Raw genomic sequence first — 20,748 nt, 5'->3', positions numbered from 1 at the left:
ATCACAGGGGCTGCGGGGCAGCTCCTTGCATCCCTACGTGTATTCCCCGTGTCGGTCCCAGTGGGGGCACACAGGAGCTTCGACACTTCAGTTAGATCAGGCCAGGTGAAATAGTAATGAAGGGGAGTGGAAACGTGGGAAACAGATACCCGGCGCTGGGAACAGTTGGCACACAGAGCAGTGGCAGTGGCAGGTGGCCCTGTCTCTGGCTGCCACCACTCGGTTTTCTGAGCAAGGATTTTGGGGTGTGTGTGTGATGCAGCACGTTTTTCTGGTCAAGTATGCCCAGCTGAGGATGCAAATGGAGACGGAATGGGGTGAGAGCCTTGTAACTCTCTCTGACCCCATGGACAAACCATAATTGGAAGCAGTCCTGAAGTGTGCACTGAGATGAAGTCACTCCAGGCACAAGGGGTCCTTTGAGAAGCAGAAGGATCCTCTGCTGGGAACTGAGCTGAGACCTCCCAGAGTTCCAAGCAATGAAGCTGTAGGAAACAGAGCATTTCTTCTGGGAAGATCTGACATTTCAGTGGCTGGGTTTGCTGAAAACAGGAAAAAGAAAAGCTGAATTTATGTTTTCAAAATGCCCTAACAAATGCAGCCCTGACTTGGAGCTGGTGAAACACCTCACTGTGCTAACGATAAAATTTTCAGTGTGATGATGCCAAAGCGCATATACGAGAGCTGAAACAGTGTCTGTGCTCCATCTGTGCTCTGTGATATTGAAATATTGCAGTGTAATACAAAAGCACGCAGAACAAAATGAGAAAACCATGTTTTACATTATTGAAGTGAAATAACTGCGATATTGTCAAACAAGGCAAGTCAAAATATGTCGTCTTCACTTTTTAAAACAGGAATTGGCATGTAAAGGAATCTCTCAGAATTTTACCAAAGCCCATGAGCAGCTTTCAGGCAATAGTCATGGCTGTGGCTTTGGGGTGAGCAGTGAAGAGCAAATGCCATTTTGCAGAAGTGATCCAAGCATTTGTGTCACCCCACGTCGCAAGGAGCTTCTGCGGTGCTCCTGACAGCAGCACTGATGTGGCCGTGTTGCCCTCAGACAAGCTTTGAATCCATAAACTGAAGCTCGAGGCCTTTGGCAGCGATTGCTTTGTTCGATCTCACCTCCCACCCACATGCTTCTAATTCAAAGCTCTGGGCTACGCCTTTGTCCGCACCACTGAATATGCACAGGGCGCTGCCGCTGCCCCAGTGTGCCGTACCAGACCTGCTCCCACCCTGCTCCTTTTGGGAGGTGGAAATAATGACAAGGACTGTGCCTTAACCTGTAGCTAGGCTCAGGAAAATCCTTCTCTGGAGACGGGGAAGGGGAGCACAGAGACCTGGGGTGGGCTCGGTGTCCCCAGGCTGCTCTCTTTTGAGGGTGCTGCAATCGAATGGATCCACGTTGCAGAGAAAAGGTTCTGAGAAAGTGTTGGTTTCTGATATGTGAGAAGTGGGGAGGCCTAGAAAGAAGAAAAAGTAGGTTCCAGATTGTCAGACCTTTCTTGCTGTACTTTCTGTCCTTTTTTTCAAGGAAATCTCAAAACCTGTCATTTCAGGTCAACAAAGCATTTTGATTCATAGCATTCAGAGTGTTGCATGTAAACCTCCGTATTTAAATGTTTTTTGTGTATACCCAATTAAGCAGAAGAATTAGGTGCCACTTAGAACATAACAATTTTACCTGAAGACCTCCTCGATGTTTTTGCTGAAATGGCTTTTTTAGGGGGGAAAACCTCAAAAATCCCAAGTCAACCAGCCATTGTGAGGGTGCTACCTAGTGTCTCAGTGTGTCCCTGCATACAAGGATCATGGGCAGGGCCTCACCAGCTGCAGGGAGCTTCTTCATCCCAGCAGGATGGGCACTAAGGAGATTATGTCAAGAATGTTTTCACTCTGTTCCTTGCCCCTTCAACAGCCTCCCACACCCCTCTGGACTGTCTTCCTTGTTTTCAAAATTCAGCCATGCTTTCTCACTGTTGCCTTATGGCTGCTTTTGTCTCTGCTTACTCACCCCATCAGCTCTGAGTAGCCATGAGAGTCCTCACTGCAGCCTTTTTATGCTCTGTATCTGATTATCTTGTTGTCCCTGCAGCACACTGAGATCTTGCTGACTTCAATTTTCACCCTTTAGATCATCATTTTCTGACACTAGAAAATATTTCCTATGGTTTCCTTTGAAAGATGCTTCAGAAAACACACTGAGTGGTACATTTGTAAGGTATAAGATCAGAGGAGATGATTAAACCCTACAGTCCAAACTCTCATATCTGTCACAGCTTCTTGCCTTTCCTCTGGTTAAAGCTGCACCAAGTTTGAGAACATGTACTTCTCCCAGGACAGGCATCCTGCAGGGCAGGAGCCATCCCGCTGTTTGTGTCCTATTGCAGCAGCTTGAAGGCCACAGAGCGTCTGCAGTTGGCAGCCACCTCTGCCTGGGGATAGAAACCTAGTGGGATGGGGGTTCAGGTGCCTTTCTTGTTTCAGTGGTTGACCAGCATTGTGGAAAAGAGCCTGATTTCTCCATAGAGTTTGCTTGGCCTCCTCCTCTGCCCATTAGTGGTTGCTGGCTGAAAGAATGTAGCATGCCTGGAAGCAGGGGGTAATGTGCTCCTCTCAGCAGGGATGGAGCAAATGTGCAGAGGTGCTGTGCAGGGTGAGATATGAAGTCGTGGCACCTCAGAGTTCCACCATCTGTGTTTCATCTCTGGACATCTTCTGGTTCAGGCACCAGGTTTCATCCTCAGCCTAGGGAGTAGCAGTGCTGTAGCTCCTGTCCCAAAAGGCCCTACATTTGGTATTCACAAGGGCCTGTCCTGGGTGCATACATACGTTAACATGAGGTCATGAGGTTTCCTATAAATAGGTGAGGTAGCACAGGGTCACCCCTGAGTTAACACACTGCCTTTCTCCTGAGTACCCCACCTAGGGCAACCCTGTTGGTGCTTCTCAAATAGAGTTAACAATTCATGTGTAGGACATCAGAGAGGGGAAAACCTTGTGGGCTGAGCAGGAATCTTGGTGGGATATCCCCGGACACCTTACGTGACTGCATGCAGCACTTGCAGCACTGTGCCCCTCTCTGCATGCATGACAAGGCCTTTGTAATTAATTTATAGGAGCTGTACAACCAGCCATGCTTGCACAGCGAACTGTGGATTAAATCTAACATCAAAGACCGACTGTGAGGCTTCTTGGCATATATAGGCCATCATTTTTAATGGCTCAGCCATCTCTGCAGTTAACTGCTTCAGCCCCCAGACTCTGAGGGTTTCAGCAGGAGCATGGACAAGGTGTCACACCACTGTTTGGGATCTTTTGTCTTCATATTTGTATTTATTTCCAGTGCATCTGTGCTCCAGTTTGTAAGTTAGAGCACTTGGGGCTTCAAGTTGATGCACAGGTGCAGGACAATAAGAAGAAAAGACACTGACACCATCTATGGATGTTGGCATGCCTTGAAATCAATCTGTAAACAGCCCAGCAGCAGCACCAAGGGGAAATTTTCATTGCAATTTGGAACTGTGTATTTATTTAGTCTAAAGTTCATTATCATCATATGGAAGCAGAGAGATGAAAGAAATTCTCAGAGCAGGGGAAAGAACAGGATTTCTTCCCCGAATTTGTGAAAATAAACATGAGATCAGATTGCTCCCAGCTTGGTAGAAAATCTGCTTTATCACAAAGTGGATGAGGAAGAAAACAGTGGGTATTACCCTGTAACCTGTTCCTCCGGGAACCACAGCAATAGAGTACAGAGAGAGCAGGAGCAGAGGAACTCTGTGCTGAGCCAGCTTTCCCCTCTGGTATCCTAGTTCCCTTGCTGATAGGATTTTACTAGCATCTTCATTTGTATGCAAAGCATGGGAGACCCTTCACTGAGTCTTTAATAATATAGAAAACCCATGAGGCTGGGCAATGAGGGATGTGCTGTGTTATGCCCAGGTGCTGACCTATTTGGACATGCATGCATTTATCCTGAAGCGCTTGGCTGCCTATGGTTGGATACTGAAGAGACCTCTCCTTGGAGAGCAGTGCCTTGGTGGCACTCTAGGGGATGGAAACATTCCAGTGCCTGCTAGCTATGCAAATATATTGCTTGGCACCTTTATGTGTATACTTTTAATGCCACAAATGCGTTTGCCAATTCCCATATTTTCCAGCATGTTGAGCTCTGCTCTCTGTATATTTTGCTAATCTACTAAACGTGTTTTTAGTGCCATTAGAGTAAATAGAAGGCTTCCTCCAGCTGGCCTCCTCATGCTTCTGGGCAGCCAGACAACTACCCTCATGCAGAAGGGGAGCCAGCTCCCAGTACTGTCATCATGAGGTCTGGGGAGCGAGGGGAAATGGGCCCCTAAAGGTAGAGTTTGCAGTTGGGGCTAGGGGAGGAGGGAGCCAAAGCTAAGCTGGCAGGAGGCATCACACAGAAGATGATGCAGGTTTGGTCATCTGAGGTGAGAGATGCAGACTTGGTTCTCCTTCTGCCTGCTGCCCATCCCAGCTGCAGGAATGTGCCCACACCCCAGAGGATGAGCAGAGGGTGGCCTCTGCCCATGCTTTCTAATAAAATTGCAATTGTATTTTTCCATCCTTCGGAAAAACGTAATTTCTCTGGGGCACACAGAATTAAGTAGGGCCATGTCGTCAAGGAGACAAAAGGTGTAAAATTAAAACAAACACTGCTATGGAGATGAGAACCTGCTTTATGGGGAATACTGGGAATACTGAAAGGAAACACAATTAGCAGGTACAGATCCACTTTAGTGGAAAGGACACAAGGGAAAGATTGTGAAGACAGTTGTGAGCAGAAGTTAGGGACACTTGTACAACCACCAATCCCTCAAGTAAGTTAACACCAGGCAAGGGCAGAAGTGAGCAGCGGCTGGGGATGCCAGTAGTGGCAGCTCCTGCAGCACATCCCTGATGCAGGGAGATAATGTGGCAGGTATGGCAGGACATGTGTGACTCCCAGAGCGCTGCCTACAGTTCTGTAATTTTGGTTTCTCCTCCTCTTCTGTTGAGTTTTGTTGTTACTTGCTGTATAGGAAACTGTTAATCACAGCCTGAACCTCTGATTAACCATCTGAGGCAAGTGTTGGGTCAGCTGTGGGAGCACAGATGAAGGTAATTCAGTTGTGCTCCCTGAAAGGGTGGAGCTTGACTCTACCTCTCCTAGATTTCATTTAAGGGCTGACCACCACTGAGGTAGCACCTCTTTTTGGAGATTGCTCCTTTGTGGAGTTTGGGTGACAAGTCTCAACATTTTCCATCTAGACTGAAGACCTCAGAATTGGTAAGTTTTTTCTATAGTTAACCTCTGGCTATCTATCTACCACCATTCTTGTACTGTTTCCAACTGTACATTATTATTCTTGCATTATTTCACTGTACATTTGCAGATGTACTATTAGGTTAATATGTGCCAAAGAACAACTGCTCTGACTGTAAAAGACCTTTGTGTGTCTGTCCACAAAAACCTGTAGGTGCTCTGTAGGAGTGCAATTGTTTGTGTTATAACAACCAGCTGTCTTCATGGTATTTTAGGCTAATGCAATGTATACATAGAGGTGAAGGATGTGTGCTTTGAAATGGCTTGGTTGCCTTAAGCCCTGCAGTGATGCAACATGCCTGTCGCCAAGTTGCACAGCTGCTGTCTGCCCACCTCCTGTGCTTACAGCCAAGTACCCACACAGGGCCATGAGGCTGAGCAGGACAGGCATCAGGGGACAGGGCATGACAGCAGTTGGGCTCATTTCAGTGCTCCTTAAACTGAAGAGACCATCACTTGAAGTAAATCCCAGAAATTGGATGCATCTGGTCCTGGGAAGCTTCCAGGATGCTTACTGGCAGAAAAGAAGAAAAAGACTGTTTTTCCTCAAAACAGTCGAGAGAAGTGGGAGTCTGGGAGAAAAATAAAGACCAGCTTGAATTCCAGAGGGCCCTTGACTTTTAGAAATAACGTAGGTTGTATCTGATTTTTTTTTTTTTTTCCTGTTATACAAGATAAACCAATTTAATTCCACTTGTAGTGAAGCATAAGATTAGATGGGACTAAATATGTGTGTAGGTTGTTTATTAGCAAATGGAAGAGAGCAGTGAAGGAAAACAAACAAGCTTGTTCCAGGGAAGTTTGTTGCTGTATTACTGGTCACAAGAGCCTTGGGAGACAGCAGTCACGTTTCTAATTGGACTTGGGCAGCCATATTCAGATGGGGCAGATCCTTGCTCCAGAATAGGAGAACTGCAAAACTCCATTCTATTGAAAAACTTGCTGTTCTGCGTAGTGACAGCAACCCCTGAGCTGTTTGTGAGTATTGGTCCTTTTGAGAGTTTGTAACTCGATAGTTAGTGGGTCTTGTGCACCCAAGACACCAGGAGGCAGCTCCATGATCACCCACCTGGATATAAATGCAGTCTGTGTCAATCCTGAGTGGTCCATGCAGCTGGAAAGGCTTTTACGTCATCTAATTTGAGCCTCTTGTGCTGCAACTGAAACCTCTTAAGCCTTGTGCTAGCCACACTAAGCAAAGAGAATGGTTTATTGCTCTTCCTGCTGTTCATATTCTCAGAGCTGGTTTCATCCTTTCTTCTGGAGTAAATAACCCCAATTCCTTCATCATGGCTTGTGTTTTCCAGATCTTGTATGATTCCTCTGGTTTCTGCCTCTTTCCTCCAGAAAGATTATCACCTTTCTGGAGGAACAGTGCCTAAAGCTGGAAGCAGCACTGATGGGAAGGCCTTTCTTGGCTAAAGCAGAATCTTGGTTTACCAATTGTGTTCATACATCCCAGTATGATTTTGTTTTATTTTCCCACCAGAAGGTAACTATTTTCTAAAGCCTACCTATGTGATCCTCTGGAAGCTCTTCTTCCAGCAAACCCACTATCCATCCAGCCATCTCCATTTTGTGTTTAAGAATTTGTTTATTTCTTCCTAAGTACACCACTTTGTACTTGTCTTTATTGAAGTGCCTCCTGTTATTTTCAAACTATTTCTTCATCTTATCAAGACCATTTTGAATTCTAATCTTATCAAGTGTGCCTGCAGTCTCTCCTAGATTAATGCCACCTGCGAATTTAATAAGTGTGTTCTCATTCCATCATCTAAGTCATTAATGAAAACATTGAATAACATCTGCTACAAGAAACATCACTGCAAAATCTCAGCTGATGAATCGCTTCAACCTGACAATTAACTGAGTAGCTTCTAGCTATCTTTATACCCAGTCTATAGAAACTCCCTTTGGGCCATTCTTCTCTAACTTGTTTATGAGTGTGTCATATAAGACTGGTGTCATAAACCTTGCTGAAGACACATGACATTGACTGCTCCTGCCATGTCCACAAAGCCTATTACCCTGTCAAGGAGGAAATTGGGTTGTGTTGATGTGATTTATTCTTGACATATTCCTATTAACTTCAACTTATCTCAGCTTTATCACTGAGTTGCTTAAAAAAAAGAAAATTAAAAAAAATGATTATTTCATGATTTTTTTTTTCATAGAAATTGAAGTTCAGCTCATAGCTCAATAATTCTCTGAAAGTTAACAATTTATTTGAATTAAAGGCTTTTTCTGCCTGGGGGCCATTTTGCAAAAGCTACCCATGGTGGCTATTATCTTTGGGGAGTAGCTTCATGTCAATGTATCCTTTGGGCTTTTGAAAAATCTTTTACCCATCTGTATGGAAGACTAGGAAAACCAGGGAGGCTGCTGTTTCCATACTGTCTTTCTACTTGTCTTCATGGTATACCAGACAGGAGGACTTCTCCCCTCAACCGAAGAACTAATTAATGCCCATAGCTGCCAGAGGAACATGGAAGCTCTGCTGGAAAGCCTACTGGGTTCCTCTCCTACCATGCTGGGCTTCCAATATGAATGCTGCAACTCTGCAGGCTGGCCAGCTGCGCTGGGCTCAGCAAGACTCCATGGGGCTGGTTGAAGAGCAACCTGATCCTAGTCAGCTTCTGCTGAAGAGAGCTCTGTTGCTGAGAATTAGCAATAGCCTATGCCATTCACGTCTTTCAGAGGTACAATGGGAGAGGAATCAAAGGCACTGTGATACTGCTAAGTATTATGATGCTAATTTTTCACATAAAGGATCAGAAGCTACAGGCCTTGTCTAAGGGGCTCTCTCTGCTCTCTCTCACCCCACTCCCTGATGCATTTTAACTAGCAGAACTTGTGTGGGAGCACTGGGGAGCCACTCTCTGCCTGTTCTGGCAGGGGACTTCCCTATCTCTGTCAATTTCCTGCCTCCACGTGCTTCCTTTATCAGCTGCTCAGGTGACATCTCTCTTCTCTTGCTATTGCCTGGTCCTGTGGTTGGAGCAGCAGCACCTGGACCAGCCTCTCCTGGGGACACCAAGCCAGGAATACAGTGCCATCACTTCCTTGGCCTGGCTGTCACCCACAAGTCCCTAAAGCTAATGTGGGATGGGAACAGAGGAGCAGTGAGGAATGCAAGCAGACAAGCCCTCTGGAGAAGTTTAAATATCTCTGAGGGAATGAGCCTGCTGTGTGTGTGCATTCAGCTGAAGCCCTTTCATGGACGTGCCCTGAGGAAGGCGGGTTAGTGAGGCTGTGCACAATGCCTTTATGAGCCAGCACCATTAGGGCACAGGCAGCTGAGCTGCTGGGTTAGGCCTGAAAGCCCCCTGGCATATGGGGATGCTGGCCCCTATTTAACCCTTCCCCAGCTAGCGTTCATGCTGAAAGGGGTGCACTTGCCATTGCTGCTGGGGAGAAATGGATTCTCTGCACTTAGCTGCAGCCCTATTAAGCCGCTCTGAATAGGATCCACTAACAGATCCTAAATTAATTCAGGCAGCAGCCTCTGTATGAAAAGTTCAGCTAATGAGGGCAGGTGCCGTGTCCAGGGGGTGGGAGGAGGATGAGCAGAGCCCAGCACAATGCTCCTCGCTGTCATATCCTGCACAGACGGGATTTGTATTTATTTTTCTCCTTTTTCTTTTGGGGATGACACAAAAGAGGAGAAAATAACTCCTAGAACATTGCAGCTGTGCAAGCAGAGCCCGCCCTGATTTGTCTGAGGAAGGCCTCAGCGATGCGAGGGGAGGCTCCTAGCTGTTGGCAAATTGTATTACAGGGGAAGAAAGCCTCCAGCCTCCCTTGTTTGATGCCAGCTTGTTCACGGAGCAGCATTAGCCCTGCTGCTTTGTTGGCTGGTAGGGAGGAGGCTCAGGCAGCCTCTCCAGTGAGGTGGTGGAAGCCTCATCATGGCCCTGCCTCATGGGTCAGGGGTCACCCATGGCCTCCTGACAACCCCAGTTCCACATCTGCTGTGTGGTGATGTCAATGCAGCCCCTGCGTGCCCTACATTTGTAATTAGCCTCCCTGGGGGATGGGGAGTGGTGCAGCTGAAAGGGGAAGGAGATACATTATGGGCAGTGCAAGGGTGGGGGCTTCTCACTGTTGCTGACCACATCAGCTTCCCCCAAGATCTGGCACATACATCTTCATTTTGATTTTCACTTGCTAGCTGAGCTATAGAGATCATTTTTCTCTTGACATTTCTCATTCTGTCTTTGTGTTATGAGAGGGTAAGAGATGGAATGCTTCATCAGGTGATTTGTGGGGCACTGGTGTTTCTGCAGAGGATAGTGTGAAAAAGGTGAGTGTTTGTGATGAGCAGGCAGCTGCTGTGAGCTGAGGGTGCAGAGGGCTGCAGCAGCCCCTGTTACCCTGTGCTGGAGAAGACCTTCCACATCCCAGAAAACACAGGAGCTGGGCAAGAAGGGTTAAAACTGAGCTGAAAATAGTAACTACAGAAGTGCTTACAAATGAAAATAAATGAGGATATTCTGTAGTTTAAGAAATGAATGCGAGCATCGAGAAGTAAGATGTAGAAAGGCATGCATTATGGAAATAAACAGAATGAGTCAGGGTTAAAAATAGGTAAATATTGAGAGCACGCAATGTTTAACATGTACAAATTGTAAGAGCAGGAAAGGATCCAGACTTAAGCAACGAAATAAGAGCATGTTAAGGAACAACAACTCTCCCTCCTGCCAATTAAGTTTTAGCAAGAGGGTGTGGATTGGACACTGAATGGCTGGGAAACACAGATGCAATGATGGATTGGGCATATTTGGAGTTGAACTTAATTGTTACTTGAATTAATAGACTGCATCTAGCCTCTAGGTCAGACCCTAATGCTTTTGTTTTCCATCTTCCTCTCCTCAGAGAGTAGTTGCACATATCGGAGTAAGGGTGGTAGTTCGCAAGTCTGGAGGCAGGCTCTGTGCTATGTTTTCCCATCCTGCATTGCTTCTGCACAGTGCCCTCCAGCTCCTTTGCTCCATGAGCTGCTCAGAGCTCTGCCACTCATCTGTGCAGATTCTGAGCTGCCACCAGAACGCAAATCACAGAAATAACTGGTTGGAGATGCTGAACTTGTCCTCTACAAGAGTTAACGTATCCTCTTGGATTCAGGGGATGCAATTACAGAGCTACGCACAGCAAGGAGGGCTGATGGTTCATGTTGGAAATGGGGCAAACTGTAATAACAGGACTGAATTCAAGAAAATTGCTCTGTTTTGTTGTTTGTTTTTTTTTTTAATATTATTTATGGAAGTGAGAGCAGCATTCCTAATCTGCTACTCACTTCAGGGATCCTGAGACTTTTATCATATTATGTAGTGTCTTTGAGGAATTACAGAAGTTTTCCAATATATTAAAGATTATTCTCTTTCTTTAAATAGAATTGAAAAATAAATAAAATCCAGCTGCACCTGCTCACACCAGAAACAAGGGACATGCTGAGATGGTCTCTGCTGCTATTTATGTGCACCAATCCTGACTGAGGGGGAGCGTGAACAGCACCTGGCAGGAAAGGCTGTGATACATCCACCTCTCCTCATTACTGATTCTGTGGACAAAAGGATGCTGCCATTAACTTCTACAGCCTCCAGCTCAGGGACTGCATTCAGTGAAGAGATTTGTTGTGGAAGGACCAGCTCTCCTGGGACTTCAAGCATGTGAGTGCCATCTCTTTCTCAACCTACAGTACACAGCATCTTATGGCCATTGCATGCCATGGCACTGGATCGCCATGGAGGGACTCAGTAGTTCTCCAGCAGGAGACAAGAGATGAATTCTCTGACAGAAATAATATGGGAGGTTTCTTGGACAGAAAAATCCCTGCTGTGAACTTGTTTGGTCATAGGTTATCATATATTTTCATGCGAGTCCCAGGCATGGTGCCAGACTGGGTGCCACCACCCACCAACTGAGTAATGCTCTGAGCTGCTGCAGGTACCAAGTACCCAGTGGTACCAAATGATTTGATAGCCACAGTCCTTCAGGGCCAACTAGTGCATCTAAAGTATTTGTTGAAAAAGTGAAATTCCTGCACTTCTCTTGGTTCCTCTCTCAGTTCCCTTTTGATGGCACGAATGCATCATTGCAGGGACCTCTTTTTTTTTTTTTTTTCTAAGGGAATTTACATGGAGAAGTAGAATCTTCATGTGAAGATATTCATCTGCTCCATTATCTTATGGCAGTCATCTGTGGTCACAACTCTGTGTAGTACCATAGCTGGTAGCTGCTTTGTCACAAAGCAAAGAAGTAAAGTGCTGAGCTGGAGACTTAGGAGTGGAAAGAGCTGAGTGCTATAGAAACGTGGGTCCAGATTTGATATAAATATCGCTATACATAAAACCAACATATCCTGATCTGTAACATGATATATTGTCAGAGGAAGCCGCTCTGTACAAGTGTTATCTGTAGTGATTCCTTGTCACCCTGCAGATAGGGTTGCATGTGGCTGTGAGCACAGCAACTAGCCCAGGCAAGGCGTTGTGCCCAGTCCTGCATTTCTCCTGGAGCCACCACTCCTGTCACTTTCCCAGCAGCACCTGCCCAGAGCCTGTGACAAGACAGTCAGCCTTGGAGCCAGGGGCACAGATGAATCAAGCATTTGCAGACATGCAAGTCTGAAATCAGGATCATCTTGTATCCTACATGCAGCTGTGAGCAAGAGTCTGGGGAGGGAGAGGAGCACCCACCGTGGGAGTCATTCCTACCAGCTGGAAAAAGCCAGTAAGTCTTTTCAGAGAGGTTTCAGTTGTGAGCCATGTGTACTGATTTCTGTTATTTATGAGGCTATCAGAGGATGCCAATTAATTTCAGTGTGCTGGGCTTTTTTTCTGGGTGTAGGTAAAAACTGGGAAGCTCTGACAAGCTGCCCTTTCAGGTGTCATTCAACCTGCAGCAGCACATTGTATCTGGATAGCACTACGCAAACACCGCTGAGTCAAACCTGGGATTGTATTTGGTCTCTGACAAGTCTGTCTCATTTTCTAACTTTGTGACATGAGCTGTGCTGATGCACAAGTGGGTAGCAAATATGATGAGTATATAAACAAAATAGGCAATATGAGTCAGATCCAGCATTCGGTCCCTGGAAAGATGCCACATATTCTCAGGATTTTGCTGTGGAGATCAGCAAGTTTTGGAGGGTCCAGTGCAGAATCAGAGGTAGCACATAAGAGGAGCTGGAGTCTTGCACATCGGTCAAAAGAGTAGAAGGCTCAGACCATTGCCATCACTAGATAAAGGTTCTGCCTGGTGTACAGAATGAAGGACAAGAAATACATCACCTTCTCAAAATTTAATAATGACTTTTTCTTCTTCCTCCCACAAAATGCCCTTTGTGGGACATGCAATCACGAGTCATGCTAATTGGCTTTGTCTTGAGGACACAGATTTCCTTTCTGGATTCAATCAGCAAAGATACTTCTGCATCTGCCTGTCTAATTTGGACAAGTGACCCTTCCCTTGTCTCCACTTAACCAAAGCTATAAGTTCTTCTACACAGCCTTGAGGCTTTTAACAGCTTTTAGAGACACTTTATTCATGAGAAGAAGTAGTGTCACAGGGTATTTAAATTAATTGGAGATAATAACTGCAAGAGCTGAGGCTGGACTCCTCGCTCTTCTTTAGCCTGGCTAATGACCAGCCACTATCCTTCTTCATGCCTGCAGGAAGGATGTTGTGGTGTCTGGAAACTGGCACACCAGGGCCCTGACCTCATAGTGGTGAGAGCATCTTTGGCAAGTCAGTCTCATTTTCTTGGCTTCCTATGGCATATTGCATTTGAAACTTCTGAATTTTGTCACTAGCTGGCCAGTTCTTCTCCCTGACACTTCCTTTTTCTTTTTCTTTTTTTTTTTTTTTTTTAATAAATCTTTGGTTTTTTCATTTTTCTCAGGAAAAGGTCCTCCCTTGGCAGCTGTTACTACTGCAAGATCTACTGAGTAATGATCTTTTAGCTAAAGAACTGATCAGGACTAGATAACTGATTTTATTGCTGCTGGCCTGCATACAAAATGTTTGCCACACCCTCGCCCTTTTGAATGCCCTAGAAGTGCATAGGATTTGCTTCAGCAACTGCACGTGAATCCAAATTGTATTTGGAGAAAGCTGATTTCAGCCCTTTTTCCCTTGTTCTGTCATTACTGCCAATCCTGATCTGTAATTTGTGCAGGGCATCATTTCAGGCATCTCTTCAATAACTGTCATTTCAGTTATTGAAGTTATTAAATTTCAGTTAAATAACAGGTCATTTCCTGTTAATGTATTTGTTCCATACACCATAAAGCCAAAGTCTGCTATTAGACGTAGATCACCAAGCTAAGTGGGTCAAAAGCCTGTAAAGAAACACAGCATATCTAAAGGGCTGCAGACAATAACAAGCACATCCAAATCCTGAGGCAGATAACAAACATGATGGTTGAAAACAGGAGCATTTTGCCCCCTCTTTGGCTTGAGAAATATGACCAAAGGCAAGAAGGCATTTGTACCACAGGCTGCAGCTCATCCCTGCACCAAGAGATCTCTCCAGCTTCCTGGCTTCGGGACAGCTAATGTCACCCAGAGCCAGGAGGTGAGAAAGCAAAACTCTGTATTGCCTCTCAATTTGTTGACTCTGTGAATCTCTCAAAGTCCATTTCAAGGGATGTGCTGGGATCTGTTACTGTTCACAGCAGCCCTGGGACATTGCTGGACTTCATTGCAGAAGGCTCTTAGCAGATCCATTGACTGCATCCCCCAGCTTAGCATGTAGTCCTTTCATACTGTTCTTTTATTACTTTACGTCTGTTCCTGTCTCTCCAGGGAACAGTGCTTCTTTGATATGAAATTGATAGCAGTGACAGCTATGATTATCATCCTCTCTTCTTTTGATAATTTATATTACTTCAGTGTTTATTCACCTGTCATGGCTTACTGATAGAGAATTCACCTCCATGTTGCGTCTGCCTTCAGTCCTTCTCCACGATCATCACAATCTGTCTCAAGCCGGGTTTGAAATGCAGAGCGTTAGTTGAAATGGGATTTTTGAATACTCCTTTAAAATCACTGTTGTTGTATTATTACACAGAGTAACTAAGAAGGAAAAAAGCACACCTAAGCCCAGAGCTAATGCAAGTCCTCCAGCAGGTGGAATCTGAAAGCTAAGCAATGAAAATAACTAACAAAGATGCTGAAGGCAAAAGTCAGGTTTACTTTGCCTAGCTTAGCCCTACAATGCAAATGGCTCAAATTGGATATTCTGGAGTTAAGCACACGTTGCAGCTGGAGGAAGCCCCTGTATGCCCTGCAGAGCACAGCCCAGTATGGTGAGTGGGGTGGGGCTGCCGCAGACAAGACTGCTCTGTGATCCTGTTCCTCTGTTTTTGTCTCTTCACAAAAATGCACCACAAATTAAATTAAAGGAAAAAAAAAATAAACAAACTGCTGAGAAGGGCAAAGAGAAAAATGCCTAGGCAACAGGGACTGAGGAGAGACTTGAGAAGGAGAAGAGGAAGCCAGACCTGTGAAATCTGAGTCGTGCATCTTGGAGTGATTTCGAGGGGTGAGGGGAGAGACTTGTTGGAAGATTGTAAACACTTTGCAACAGTAGCCGTGAGGGAGGGAATTAATTACACCCACGTTAGACAATGAAACAACAGAAAGAGCAGGTGCTTGGTAAGGAAAATTACAGGCAACCTTTGAAGAGTAGCTTTCTAAGAGTAGCTGAGACCTGGAGGCCAGTGCAGAAGTTCAAGATGCCAGGACTACCACACTCCTTCTTGTGTCCCTCCTTCCCTGCTGCCCTGTGCTTGCAGAGGGCTGCTGTAGGGTAAGTCCTGATGCTGCAGGACGACAAAATGCAGGGTGGCTTTTCAAGGAAATGGATGGGAAAGGCAAACAAAGCAAGAAACCATCCTCTGAGGGGACATCCATTTTGCAGCTGTCTGCTGCCAGACATAGACTCCCTGACAGCAGGACAGCATGAAGGGGTTTGTCTGTCCCACCCGGCTGAAAGAGGGCCACGGTGCTGCAGGCAGCTCTGCTTTCATCGGTGACACCAGCACTGCCTCGGAGCTGTCAGCGTGGGGACAGCCTCGCTGTAATTGCATCCTGCACGGCAGGGAAGGCTGCTTCCCTTGCAGTAAAGCTGCGTGCAACTGAGGGCGGGCAGCATAAGGAGATTATCTGCCAACAGAGTTAACAGACCTCTCACACAGTCTCAGCAGGTGAGTTTATCTGTCTGCGTTTACACCACTCAGACAGCACAGCGGTGCTCCACAGGGCACGTCCTGGCACTCTGCCTGGAGAAGCCCATCCTGGGCATCAGACATTGACACTGCCACACAGGGAATCACCTTGGTATGAGATGCTTCTCTGAGTGGCAGCCTGAGCTATTCTTCTGTTCTCTCTGTGAAATAAACATGCCACAGCATCTGGGATGCAAATAAACCCTACCTTCCTCTAATTAACACTTCACACAAGACTCCAGAGCATTTTCAGGCTGTGAAACAAATACCCAAAGCTGATTTCCTACAACAGTTTGGAGACGGGACTCTTTCCAGAACATCAGCCTAAGCCATGTTGCAAGGCAGACATGGATATTGCAGCAAATCTGTCTTATTATGAAGCATTTATGTCCTCTCGAGTGCATCCACTTTCTTTTACTGTAGAAAAATCATAACATTCTAATAATGCTTTGGTATCCTCTGCAAAGCAGTGTGTCTGCACATAAGGTGAGGCATGCTCATTGCCCCCAGCCAGGTTTAATTAGTGCTTACCTAAGTGCCTATATACCTAAGGCACTGTTGAAATAATCTGAGAAAAATGGATGATGCTGTGAGGTGGTTGTGACTGGAATTAGTCACCGATGCTTTTACTTACTTTTAAACAAATGTTTCCATGTTTTAGCATGAATATCAACGCTTTGGGTTTGATTTCATTTGCAGGAGAGAAAAGTCACTCTGTTCTTTAGTGAGCAACAAATTAACACATTGCTTCAAGTGATTCACCTCCTTCTACACCTTTGACACATGAAAAATGCCCACAACATTCTGCATATCAGATGTCCCCTGTGTTTTTACCCACTGAACCAGGTAACTCTGCCCTTGAAGGTACAGGAGCTTCTTCATGCAGCTGAGGTTTCTGTCCACTCACAGCAGAGCAGAGGCACACCTGAGCCCTGTGTGCCCCTGAATGGAAGCAGAGGGCCACCCTCAGTAGCTACAAAGACTTGGGAAACTTCAAAGAAAAGGTTTGTGTTGTCTAATGAGTCCCAAGTGATTTTAATTGCCAGTTACGAGACATTGCTGTTTCAGAGATGCTTCCTATTGCGCACAGGTAAGGCAAAGACATTTCTTATGTACTTCCTTGCTCTTCCTTCATCATTTTTAAATGACAAGCGGTGAGCCTGTGCTCAGGCTGGATCTAATGAGACTGATCTTTGACTCATCTGGCATCTGCTGAAGGCTCTTCTTACCACTAGCTCTAGGTGAGAGAGGTAATGAAGCATTTACCAAACCACTCCTTAAAGCTGCACTGATTTCCACTAGACAGTCCTATTCATACTTCTGATGTTATGTACGTGTTTTTTTCTCCTTGGTCTGGCCTGAAGCCACATGACAATAAGCGATGGAAAATATTCCAAGAATAGATAGCTTACTATCTCCCCTTTGTCAAATAGTGCCACATGGGGAACAGACAAGTTGAAAGTAGCAGCAAATTATGTAAAATGCTTGAACAAGAATTACAAGATGTGCCAGATAATGATATATTTTTTGTTTGCAGGCTTATTCAACTCTGCAACATTAAAATGAGCCTTCAGTTGTGCTTTATCCCCTAAGATGGAGCTTTCTCAGCTTGTTAAAGAGCCCAGCTCCGTGGTGCTCCTCTATAGGGGCCACCACTATTCTCACCTGATCAGACCCCACAGTCCAGAGCAGAACCAAAGAGGCTGGGCACTATTTTGTTTGGATCAAAGAACATGTAATGTGTTCTCTGATGTTGTTGATGATGATGATGTTGATTATTATTATGTCATGTGTTAGAGGTCTGATAGCCAGATCTAATGTTATCTGCATGAAGCACAGATTTCTGTCCCAGTATGAATGAATTTTAATCCCTGAGGGATTTTTGGAGTTGGCTCTATTGATACAACATATAGGAACATTCTTGGGATGGGTGTGATTACAATGAAGGGATAATGTTCTTTCTGCTTGTGTGATGGTCAGGAAGCAGGACACTATATTCCTGTGCTGTGATTCAGGAAGGCAGGAAGCATCTCCCATCATTCTGCATACCTCCATTTTTCAATGCTCTCTGAATTTCTGAGCACTATTTTCCAAGGATGGGTTTTCAATACAAATATGGCTAAAAGAGTCCACTGTCACAGTGAGACTAACTGTACCAGTTAACCTAACTAAAGACATTGCCTTCCCTCACAGTCTCTGCCTTGTTCTATTTATGACCCTCATTCTTGTGGCTGATGGGGAGAAATGAGTACAGAAATGGTGCCAGAACAGAGCAATCATTTTGCATTTCACATATATCACACAGCTTTATTTTTCTTTCACTTTTCAGCTGTTATCACAGCATTTATGAAAGGAAGGAAATGTGTGGATGATTTGTGGAGGAACAGAATGTGCCCTGAATAGATATGTCGGTTTCCAATGATTGGGAGCTGCAATTGTCACATGTGAAGCCAAATTTAAGCGTTACCACTGGGGTAGGGGTGAGGAGGGCTTTATACACTGCCAGGGCTATTTGAGGTTTGCTTCTTAAGATGCAGTCGCTGGGGTCTATGATTTATTCAGACTGGAGCAATGTGATACAATAGACAGATTGGTGTAGAGAAGAAAAAACAGCAGCACTGGGTATCTAAAGCACCAGGTTTGTGATGCCATTCAGCTGCCATATCTCAGCTCAGGGGACACATCCTTCCACATGCATCAGCTTTACTGGCCTCACAGCCAAGCCTGTTCATGGACTTTGTGGGGATGCTGATGATAGTGGTGGAGAAGTGGCTGCGTGACATAACATTTGGATGCTGAGCAGCCTCTTGCTTTCCAAAATGTTTGTTGGGCTTTGAGAAAGGCAAATTCATCCTGCCGGGAAGAAATGAGCAAATGATTTGCAGTCAGTGAGGATTTATTTGTTTAGTCTCTTCTCCCTTGACTGTATATTTTTATGTATTCTTTCATTTTGTTTGTTTTAAACATCAAACAACATTCACAGCTTTCTGTTTTTAGTCCCTCTTGGGCTGCTAACAACTCCCTGCAAGTCAGGCTCTGTTACTGTGTCTGTTTGACAAAGCCACACTGCACCAGCTTCCTGCTCTGTGCTCCTGACATAAACACTTGAGTGCACAAATCTAAAGCTTCTTGTTCACAAATAGCCAGGCACAGTGCTTTGGCAGCCCCATTCGTAGCCTTCCCTGCCAAAATAACTGTCCCGTGCCAGCCAACGTCCAGGGGAAACAAATCCCAGTGTGACATAGCCTGGTCAAGGCAAGTTAATTGAAATGAATATTCAGGAGGTGGTTTTTGTCAGCCAAAGGTGAAAGGTTAATTGATGACAATTAGCTTCCAAAAGTAATGATTCACATTGGTTTTGCTGCTGCTTTCTTCCCCCTATACAACATTACATGTACCACTTGCTTCCTTATGCATGAAAATAGCCACGCTGGTCAAAATAAAACCCTACATAATACTGTAGCCCTCCCAGTAACCTACAGCTGGAGTTCAGAGTGTGCATAGCAAACAGGGGAGGAACAAAACTGAGCTTTCTGCAGCATATCCACTTACATTGTGGAGACCTCCAGTGCTAGAAGTTGAACCCAAATCATTGTGTGTTTTGCCATCAACAGATCTTTTCTCAGTTAATATGCTTGTATCTTTAAAATCATTTCTACTTGTGATCAGAATGCTGTCCTGTGGCACTGAATACTGCTGTTTGGTTACGGTGCAGTATTAGTGCATTTTCTCTTCACTTGTGACTGTGGAATTGCAGTCCTAATTGCTGTCTCATTCAGTTCCCTGCTAAGAGCAAGTCAGCGTGGATCAAGGTGCTCAGGGCTGACGACCTTTGAACAGCCCCTGGGATGAGGACTGTTTCAAAGAGTTCTCACAGGTAGTAGAGCTATAGATCCCCTCTGCAGAAACCATGGCAATTCCTCTTCTCCATCCCATTCACATCTAATGGCATGGACAACAGAAGCACTGGTTTATATTTTCTCCCATCACTTGACTTCTGGCTTTGAAAATGGTGCCATGGATCCCCTTTGCAGCTCTTCTGGCATCAAGATGAATTTAAGAAGCATGTTATATCCCAGAACACTTAGTTCAACAGTATTGTATTTACATATATTGTAAGGTCCGTGTGGTGGCTGACGTGGTGATTTGTTTCTGTTCTTTTCATTCTTTGTTCTAAGAGTTCCCCTGCATCTGAATCATAGAATCATAGAATCAGAAGGTTGGAAAGGACCTACAAGATCATCTAGTCTAGCCATTCTCCTGTCACCATTACTACCCACTAAGCTATTAAACCATATCTCGTAGCACCTCATCCAATGAATATGAGTGGATTCTGCCCAGCCCCTGTATAAAATAAATGCTGTAGAAGCCCCCCCCAACTCCTCTACCATAAACACTGATGCAAATTGTTTATTTGGTTTTCTTCAGCTGTTTCTCCCCTTAAGTGCCCCTTCGGCACCTCAGTCATCTGCAGGAGCTGGCAGCTCTCCAGTGGGCTGGGAAGCTCAGGCAGATCATGGCCAGGAGTGCTTTAGAGACAGAACTTCTTTTCACTGTGCATCTGATCAGATCCTAGCATGAGGGATCTCACCCTGGGCTGAAACTTCTGATGTTACTGTTACAGCCAATTCCTGTTATCTCCATCTAGATTTTAGAGTTGTTTCTTAATAAACAAACAAACAAATGGACAGACAAAACCAACAGTAAAACTCTCCATGTCTAATGCCTTGCAGATGCTGTACTCATACACAACTGCTTTTGGGGGCTGTGTCCAACTAAGAAGTATTTCTCAGTGGTGACTGCAGCAGGGAAATGGCTGTGGGCTGCCTCACACAGGTATCATTTTCTTCTCTGTGAAAACAGATGGAAGCAATGCATCTGCAAGCACAAAGAGCTTTTTGTGTAACTCTCTGAATGAGCACATGTATTAGAGGAATGTGATGACAATAAACTTGCTATTATCTGCCCACACAGTCCCAGCCCTGCCCTGCATGTCCCGGAGCTCACAGCCAAGCCCCTTTGGCAGCAGTGACACCGAGCTGCAGCTGCAGACGTGATTCCAGATGCAACAATGGGACCATGTGGGATGCAGGACGCTTAGTGCCAGATAGGCTGGGAAGAGCTGCTCTTGCCACGAATGCTGCAGAAAGGTTTTGGGGTCACTAGGCCAGCTGTACC

The 20,748-nt window shown here is 45.3% G+C and overlaps 1 long non-coding RNA gene across 3 annotated transcripts; it reads left to right on the top strand.

The window, feature by feature from the left end:
* Positions 1 to 5,233: 5,233 nt before the first annotated feature.
* On the top strand, positions 5,234 to 15,139 carry LOC140253131 (uncharacterized). 3 transcript variants are annotated; one of them, XR_011903781.1, is made up of 4 exons: positions 5,234 to 5,302; positions 10,732 to 11,007; positions 11,780 to 11,958; positions 13,242 to 15,139. It is a non-coding gene; the product is annotated as an uncharacterized lncRNA (long non-coding RNA). The 3 variants fall into 3 exon arrangements; XR_011903782.1 differs by lacking the exon at positions 13,242 to 15,139 and having other exon boundaries at positions 11,884 to 12,070; XR_011903780.1 differs by lacking the exon at positions 13,242 to 15,139 and having other exon boundaries at positions 11,780 to 12,070.
* The last annotated feature ends 5,609 nt before the right edge of the window (positions 15,140 to 20,748 follow it).

This window comes from Excalfactoria chinensis, chromosome 5 (assembly GCF_039878825.1).
Source record: "Excalfactoria chinensis isolate bCotChi1 chromosome 5, bCotChi1.hap2, whole genome shotgun sequence".
NCBI classification, from domain to species: Eukaryota; Metazoa; Chordata; class Aves; order Galliformes; family Phasianidae; genus Excalfactoria; species Excalfactoria chinensis.
The sequence above is the reverse complement of the archived record's forward strand: the minus strand, read 5'-3'. Positions and strand labels throughout refer to the sequence as shown.